At 54.1% G+C, this 8669-nt stretch overlaps 1 protein-coding gene across 2 annotated transcripts in view; it reads left to right on the top strand.

Moving 5' to 3' along the window:
• ARSG (arylsulfatase G) overlaps nt 1-8669 on the top strand; it is a 102763-nt gene that overhangs the window by 28277 nt on the left and 65817 nt on the right. The gene's annotated exons all lie outside the window — the stretch shown is intronic.

Here is an 8669-nt window from a genome sequence, read left to right as displayed (position 1 = left end):
AGCCTCGCTTCACCCCCTTTGCTGCAGCGGCGACAGCATCGCGTGGCGCGCCGGGGATGTGAGCGAGCGGCCGGGCTGAGTCAGCATCCCCGGCCCGGGGCGCGCGCGTCCTCCCCTCCGGGCGGGAGGCTGCGTCCTCGCAGGTGCGCGGCCGCCTAACTCCCGGGGGGCTCCGCGGGGACGTGGCGGGGGTGCGCGCCCCCGTCCGGGGGCCCCGACCCCTGGGTCACAGTGCACTCAGCACACGATACTCAGGAAACCTCAGTTACGAGCTCGTGGCGGGGACAAAGCAGTGTGTTTCGGAGCCTTGGGGCCCCAGGCTGGGCCGCCTGGCGTCCCCCTCGCGTCCCCGGGGCCTCGTGGAGACCTGCTGGGAAGCAGAGGCCTCCTTCTCCGCACCCGCCGGCCGCTCCCTTGTCTGGGTTCGGAGAATGTGCTCCTTATGTCTGCAACTCGGGAGACCCGAATTTGGCGGTGCGTGTACGGAGGGTCGCCGCCGGGCGGAGTCGGCGGTCCGAGTCCTAATACTGATCTCTTTGCAGTCGCTGCCTGCTTTCTCTGGTGGTTTGGGTCCGGGTCCTGCGGGTCAGGGGTGGCCCAGGGGCGGGCTCTGAGGACGCAGGGCTCCCTTGGGACTCGGACAGTGCGCTGGGGACCGCGGGGGCGCTTTGCAGCCTTGCAGAGGCAGCCTGATTCCTGGAGCGTCAATTTCCAAATCTATTCAGTAGGGACAGTGGTGGTATTCCCAGAACCGGAGCGCGTGATTGGTGATGTCGGTAAAGTACGGATCCCAGAGACTGCCTTATGGTAAGCCCTCAGTCGCCGTAACTGCTTCTCCTCACTGCTACTTCTGACTTATCAGGTCCAACGGCCTGGGGATCCTTTTCGAGTTGTTCTTCTTAGACTCCAGTGTAATGATATTTAGACTCTGATTTTAACCACCAGCATGCAAGCACTTAGTGCTGAATCAGGAGTGCCTGGAAACATAATCCTTGAAATTTAGGATGTTACAGTGCGTCATGACACAGCCCTGTCGGAGCGTGGAAATGCCATATCCAACATGGCACAGCGCATACTGTACTGAGGCCTGCTTAGGAGCCTAAGGGAGCAGGCAGTCCATTGATTTAGCTGAGTGACTGCCGGCAAGTCACAGAAGATCTTGGTCCTTCAGCTTCTTGGTTTTAAAAATTAGACAAAAAGTGCAGAAAGTCCTGGGGGCAAATGAACCTTTGGGAAAATCACATCTGGGTCTTTGACCAAGTGAAATGACTAGCTTTTGGAGGAGCATAAATATAATAATGGGGAGGCCTGGCGTGCTGCAATTCATGGGGTCGCAAAGAGTCAGATACGAGTGAGCGACTGGCCTGAACTGAGCTATAATAATAATAACAGTAATAATGGGTTGCTGCTGCTGCTGCTGCTAAGTCCCCAGAGACGGCAGCCCACCAGGCTCCCCGTCCCTAGGAGTCTCCAGGCAAGAACACTGGAGTGGTTGCCATTTCCTTCTCCAGTGCATGAAAGTGAGAAGTGAAAGTGAAGTCGCTCAGTCGTGTCCGACCCTCAGCGACCCCATGGACTGCAGCCCACCAGGCTCCTCCGCCCATGGGATTTTCCAGGCAAGAGTACTGGAGCGGGGTGCCATAATAATGGGTCGCTATTTTATTAATATTAATTATACCTGTTAGTGGCAAAAGGAGAGAATGATAGAGGGTCAGATGGTTGGATGGCGTTGCCGCCTCATTGGACGTGAATTTGAGCAAACTCCGGGAGATGGGGAAGGACAGAGGAGCCTGGCGTGCTGGAGTCCATGAGGTCGCAAAAGGTTGGACACGACTCAGTGACGGAACACCGCCACCTGTTAGTCGCTTTTTGTCTCCCTTTTGCTTTGCTCCCTGCGTCAGGTGCCATTTGTGTGACCCAATTTTGTGCCCATCTGTCTGTGTGCTCGGCCGTGTTGGACTCTGTGACACTGTGGGCTGTAGCCCGCGCCTGGCGGTTGGAGTGGTCTGCTGTGCCCTCCTCCAGGGAATCTTCCCGACCGCGGGATGGAACCAGAGTCTGTTGAGTCTCCTGCGCTGGCAATCCGGTACTTTACCACTAGTGCCCCTGGGAAGCCCGTCACTAGCCTTCTACCGTTGGCACTTACGCCCACTTTACAGATGAGAAAGGTTGAGGCACAGAGCACGAGAGGGATTCTGCCCAGGTGCAGATACGCCGGCTTCTTGCAATGAGAGCCCATCAGGGGTGACACTTGCCACCTGTGTTTGGACAGCAGCCGGATGTCTGGGACCCCAGCTTCTGCCTGGTATTGCCAGCCGCAAACCTGTGACCTTTGCCCACCCTGGTTAGGGGCTGGTTTCACCTTGTTCCCTGGATCCTAGTGAGACCAAGGGTGGACACCCTGCCTTTTTTCCCTCTTCTCTAGGGAAAGCACTGCATTACCATGTGAATCAATTGCCCCACCAACTGCCCCCCAAACAAAACTAACTCTGTTTAGTTCTAAACCTGAACAAAAGGACTTCTGGAATCTGGAGTACAAAACCAGAAAAATCAGGAAATTAAATTCCGAGTCCAGCGCCCCCTTCGCCCCTCCTGTTGTGTCTGTCGCAACCCAGAGGCAGCAGAGCCCCAGGCTTCACTTGCTGGGGCCAAGGCTATCGTGAGCCCCTTAGGCGGTCCCGAGGCACCTCTGGAAGCGCGCTGGCTTGAGAGAGAGGTCCGCAGGGCTCTTTTCTACCCTCTGGCTTTGGCTCATTTGCATGAGAACAGATTCCTTTGTGCGCACTTGGCCTGCCTGGTCCCAGCCAAAGGCCGAGTCCTCCTGGTCTTCACGTTGGGTTGCTAGGCAGATATGACCCTGGCTTGCAAATAAGCTCTCTGCATTTACCAGCCCGTGAGAACCTCAACTTGGGTTAAGTAGCCTGAAAGGAATCTTGTCTGGAGCTCAGGGAGGCGCAGGCCTGCTTTAAGGGCTGGGTCTTCAGAGCAGCCAGTGAAGAGCAGAACCTGGAGGGGCTTGTGGGGAGACCCTGGTGACCCGCCTGCCCCCCCCCCCCCCCCGTCTCCCTCTTTCCTGTGTCTGCCTCTGGCGCCCATGATCCAACCACGTGTGTTCCATGGACCCAATTTTTTTTTTTTAGATTTTTAAAATTTTACTTTAAAAGCATTTATTCCTTACTTATTTTGGGTGTGTTGGGTCTAGTTACAGTGCCTGGGTTTCTCTCTGGTTGTGGCCTGTGGGCTTAGCTGCCCGACTGCACGTGGGATCTCAGCTCCCCAACCAGGGGTTGAACCCACATCCCTTGTGTTGCAAGGCAGGTTCTTAACCACTGGACCACCTGGGAAATCCCTTGATGGACACAAATTCTTCCTTTAAAACTTTTAGTGTCTGCTTCTGCAGGCAGTTGGACTGTGAAGAAGACTGAGCACCGAAGAATTGATGCTTTTGAACTGTGGTGTTGGAGAAGACTCTTGAGAGTCCCTTGGACTGCAAGGAGATCCAACCAGTCCATTCTGAAGGAGATCAGCCCTGGGTGTTCTTTGGAAGGAATGATGCTAAAGCTGAAACTCTAGTACTTTGGCCACCTCATGTGAAGAGTTGACTCATTGGAAAAGACTCTGATGCTGGGAGGGATTGGGGGCAGGAGGAGAAGGGGGATGACAGAGGATGAGATGGCTGGATGGCATCACTGACTGGATGGACGTGAGTCTGAGTGAACTCCGGGAGATGGTGATGGACTGGGAGGCCTGGCGTGCTGCGATTCATGGGGTCGCAAAGAGTTGGACGTTACTGAGCGACTGAACTGAACTTTGCAGGCAGCAGAGAATGTTACTGATTTTAACCTCTAGAAATCTTAATTTTTCAGGTGGAGGTACTGAGTTTTTCTTGACGTTTATAGGAGTCCCCCAACCCAGACCCATCTGATGGTTTGAAGGAAGGCAGCGACCTTCAAGTGACCAACCTAGACAGCATATTAAAAAGCGGAGACATTACTTTGTCGACAAAGGTCCATATAGTCAAAGCTATGGTCTTTCCAGTAGTCATATATGGATGTGAGAGTTGAAAGATATGCTGGAGAAGACTCGAGAGTCCCTTGGACTGCAAGGAGATCCAACCAGTCCATCCTAAAGGAGATCAGTCCTGAATATTCATTGGAAGGACTGATGCTGAAGCAGAAGCTCCAATCCTGTGGCCACCTGATGCGAAGAGCTAACTCACTGGAGGGAAAGACTGAGGGCAGCAGGAGAAGGGGACGACAGAGGATGAGATGGTTGGGTGGCATCACCGACTGAGACATGAGTTTGAATAAGCTTCGGGAGTTGGTGATGGACAGGGAAACCTGGCGTGCTGCCATCCATGGGGTCGAAAAGAGTTGGACACGACTGCGCAACCGAACTGAGTGACCTTCAAACAGAAATGCGTGTTTTGTGGAAAATCTGGAGGTTCGCCAAGGGGAAAATTTGTTCCTAGGTGCAGAGGTGGGGGGATCGCTTTTCCGAACATCAGCTCTTTCTCAGCTGGTCTGTGTGGGAGCCCGCTGCAGTGCAGGGCGGTGTTTCTTTATCCCTGCGCAGGGGGCCTTCTCTCACTCAACCAGAGCCAAGGTCTCACCAGGGTGCGCTGCCCCAGCTGTAAACACCTCTTGGGGGAAGATCAAAATGTTCTGTCAGGGAAGACTCCTCTCTGCAAGTCAGTATGGCCCACCCCCCAAGTGCCTCTCCTTAAAGATGTATTTCCAAGAACGTTATCTTGTGCTTAATGATAACCTGTCAAAGTTTATAATATATGTGGCTTGATTACAAATGACTTACAGTAATAATGACAGTGGCTTAATCTAGAAGGGATTTTTTTTTTTTTTTTTACACTTGGAGCAAAGCTTTAAACAAATTTCAATTTATATACAAAGTCTGGCTTCCCAGATGGAGCTCGTGGTGAAGAACTCGCCTGTCAATGCAGGGGACCTAAGAGATGAGGGTTCAAGCCCTGGGTCAGGAAGAGTCCCTGGAGAAAGGCATGGCAACCCACGCCAGTATTCTTGCCTGAAGAGTCCTGTGGACAGAGGAGCCTGGGAGGCTGCAGTCCCAGGGGTCGCCAAGAGCTGGACTCGGCTGAAGGGGACTTAGAACAAACGCACAAAACAGGATAAGGTAATTAACTACTTTTGGACGTAAAGGTCAAGTATATTGCGATAAAATGGAAATGCAGTTTTGAAAAAAAAAAACTAGAGTGAAATGAGAGAAAATTTCTAACCTAATGAGAACCAAGTGATTTTTAAGTGAATAATGGTGGGAATTCCCTGGCGGTCCAGTGATTAGGACTGGGCACTTTCACTGCTGGGCCCGGGTTCAACCCCTGGTCAGGGAAATAAGATCCCACAAGCCACGTGGTATGGCCATAAATAAATAGATAAAAATGAATTAAGGAGGTTTTGCTCTGGTGTTTCTGTGACACATTGCTCTGGTGATACATGAGGAGAGTGGTTTAATAGTTTAGATAACACTATTAAATACAGTTGAAATCTTCTGTGCTTATTTAGAGCTGTGATGAAGCATTGAAGGTACCTTGGAACCATGAGGGTTTTAGGGGCCGAATGTCTGTGCTCCTCCCCTTTCAGCCCCACCCTCGGGTCCCAGTGTCTGGAAATGGAGCCTTGGAGAGGATTTAGTGTTAGATTAGATCATAGGATGGGGCCCCTATGATGGGATTAGTGGCTTTATAGGAAGAGAGAGGGACTTCCCTGGTGGTCCAGAGGTTAAAACTCCACGCTTCCAACGCAGGAGATATGGGTTCAATCCGTGGTCTGAGAACTAAGATCCCACATGCCCAGGGGAATGGCCAAAAAAAGAAAGGAGAGGGTTAGAGAAGTCAGAGCATACACCGAGAAAAGGCCGCGGGGAGCTGCGGCGAGGAGACGAGCCAGGGGGACGGCCCTCCCGGCCTCTGAGCACCCTGACCACAGCCCTTCCACCCCCGGGGCTGGGAGCACCCTGACCGCAGGCCTCCGCCCCCAGGGCTGGGAGGAGACCAGTATACACCACCTGCTTCCCAAGTGGCTCAGGGGTAAGGAACCCCCCTGCCAGTGCAGGAGACACACATCCAGTCGGGAAGATCCCTTGGAGGAGGAACAGCAAGCCACTCCAGTATTCTTGCCTGGAGAATGCCATGGACCCAGGAAGCTCGTGGGCTACAGTGCACAGGGTCACAAGGAGTTGGACGTGACTGAGCTCAAACGCGCGCACGCAGCCTGTGCTATTTTGCTAGGGCAGCTTGAGTTAATGCAGAAGGGGTTTATTGTCCCCCCCAAGCCCGCCAACATTTTTCGAATTTATTTTGTGTTTTTTGGCAATGCCACACCCTTTGTGGGATCTTAGTTTCCTGACCAACATGGAACCCAGGCCCCCAGCAGTGAAAGCGTTGAGTCCTCACCACTGGACCGCCGGGGAAATCCCCTTCCATATTCTTTCAGAGGATACTCCATCAGAAACATCTTCAGGCCAATGAATAAGAAGCACATTAATACGAGGACAAGAAAGATGGGATTTCCCGCCCTCAGGGATGAGTGCCCCCCAGAGAAGACAAAGCCGCGTCCCTGTGGTGGACTGTGAGAAGCACGGCAGGGGGCTGTGCACCTGGGGGGTTTGACAGCGTCTCTGGCACCTGGGCCCAGTTTCATGGGAGACAGTTTTTCCACGGACCCGGGGAGGAGGGATGGTTCAGGGATGATTCAAGCGCATCACCTTTATTGTGCACTTTATTTCTGTCATTATTACAGCGGCTGAATCTCAGGTCATCAGGCACCAGATCGCAGAGGTTGGGGACCCCCGCTATAAGTGTTCTGATGCGTGTGGACGCGGACTCCAGGGCCTGGCTTGGAATCCTGGGTCTGCCCCCCAGCGGTGTCCCCTCGGGTGGAAGCCCTGACCTCTCTGCACCTCACTCTGCCTATCCATGGACAGGGAATAATGTGGGCAGGCTGCTCAGCTGCTCCAGTCGTGTCTGACTGTGTGACCCCCTGGACTGTAGCCCGCCAGGCTCCTCTGTCCATGGGATTTCCCCGGCAAGAAGACTGGAGTGGGTTGCCATTTCCTTCTCCAGGGGATCTTCCTGACCCAGGGGTTGAACCTGGGTCTCTCGCATTGCAGGCGGACTCTTTACCGTCTGAGCCTCGAGGGAAGCTTGGGGAATAATAATATGAATTGTACTAATAATGATGGCACCTCCCGCAGCGAGTAGCTGTGTGAGGAGCTCGGTGCTGCGTTGCTAGGGTGACTGACTCGGCATGTGGCGGCTGGCGGTCCAGCACTGTGCTTGAGAGGCTTTCCTGGCCGGGGGCTGAGGAGGCTGGAGCTTGGGGAGCCTGGAACAGGTGGCAGAGACCCTGCAAGGACTTCAGGGCGGAGTGGGGGAGGGAGAGAGAAGAGGATGAGAGGCAGGCGCAGGCGGGGCAGAGAGCGGACAGGCGGTCACCTCCCCGACAGGCACCGGGGGCCTCTGGGGTCTGAATCGTCTCAGGCTTTGTTGCCGCGCTGGGCAGTGTTGATGTATCACTGGGTGCATTGGGTCCATGCTGAGTTTTAACTTGGTTGTCAGCACTGATATTTGTTTTTTTTTTTTGTCTCCATCCTTCACTGGTCCTGTAGTTCTGTCCTCTTCTCACCGTTTATAAAGAGAGAGAGAGAGGGAACCATGCTGCCTCTATACGTGATCTCTAACCTGTTGCAAAAGTCCTAAAAACAGAACAAAACAAAAACCAAAATTCTCTGAACAAAGTGGTTTTAATCACATCACTTTCAGGATCAAAGGCTGGTCATATCAGACTCAGTGGCTCAGTGCCGAGTCATGCAGCCCCCCGGGATTGTTGGAAGGCGCTGGGTGCGGGACCACTCCATCAACTCAGGCCGCCTTTGGGTAACCGGTGAAGTTCTCAAGTCCAGGGAATGAAAACCTGCTCCTCTGCTCTGTCCTTGCTTAAAGGGAGATGCTGGCTTTCCCCATCTCGTCTAAACACGCACAGTCCGTCCTGCTGCTCCCGGGAGCAATGCAGTGTTAAGCTGCTGTTTTAACCCTGTCGGAGCAGCGCATCCATGCATTTCCAGATGACTGGCACGCGTGCCCGCCCAGTCACTTCTGTATGTCTGACTCTGCCACCCCATGGACTGTAGCCCACCAGGCTCCTCTGTCCCTGGGACTCTCCAGGCAAGAGCACTGGAGTGGGTCTCCATTTCCTTCTCCAAGGGATCGTCCCGACCCAGGGATCGAACCTGTGTCTCCTGCATTGGCAGGGGGACTCTGGGCAGTGAGCCAGCAGGGATGCCGTCCACAGTTCAGTTCGATGGTGGGTCGGGGTCCGGGGCGGGGCAGGAGCGGGGAACCCACCAGTCCTCCGGCCACACCCACTGCTCCTCCGTCAAAACAGCCTCTGCCCATCACCCACGAGCACTGGCAAGTGCAGCAGTTTCCCAGGCTGCAAAACCACACCCCAGAGGATGTGGTCCGCCCTCTCAAAGTGTTTACTCGTTAGATGGGGAGGGAGGACACGTGTGGTCGTCACCTTAAGTGGCGCTGCAGCAAGGGTGCTTATGAAAGTCCGAGTCCGCAGGCCGGGGAAGGTCGTCTGGGTTTAGGGAAGTGTTGAGGTGGAGCTGAGCTTTCATGGTGGGAGAGGGCC

Source organism: Capra hircus, chromosome 19 (genome assembly GCF_001704415.2).
Source record: "Capra hircus breed San Clemente chromosome 19, ASM170441v1, whole genome shotgun sequence".
Lineage (NCBI taxonomy): Eukaryota > Metazoa > Chordata > Mammalia > Artiodactyla > Bovidae > Capra > Capra hircus.
The sequence above is the reverse complement of the archived record's forward strand: the minus strand, read 5'-3'. Positions and strand labels throughout refer to the sequence as shown.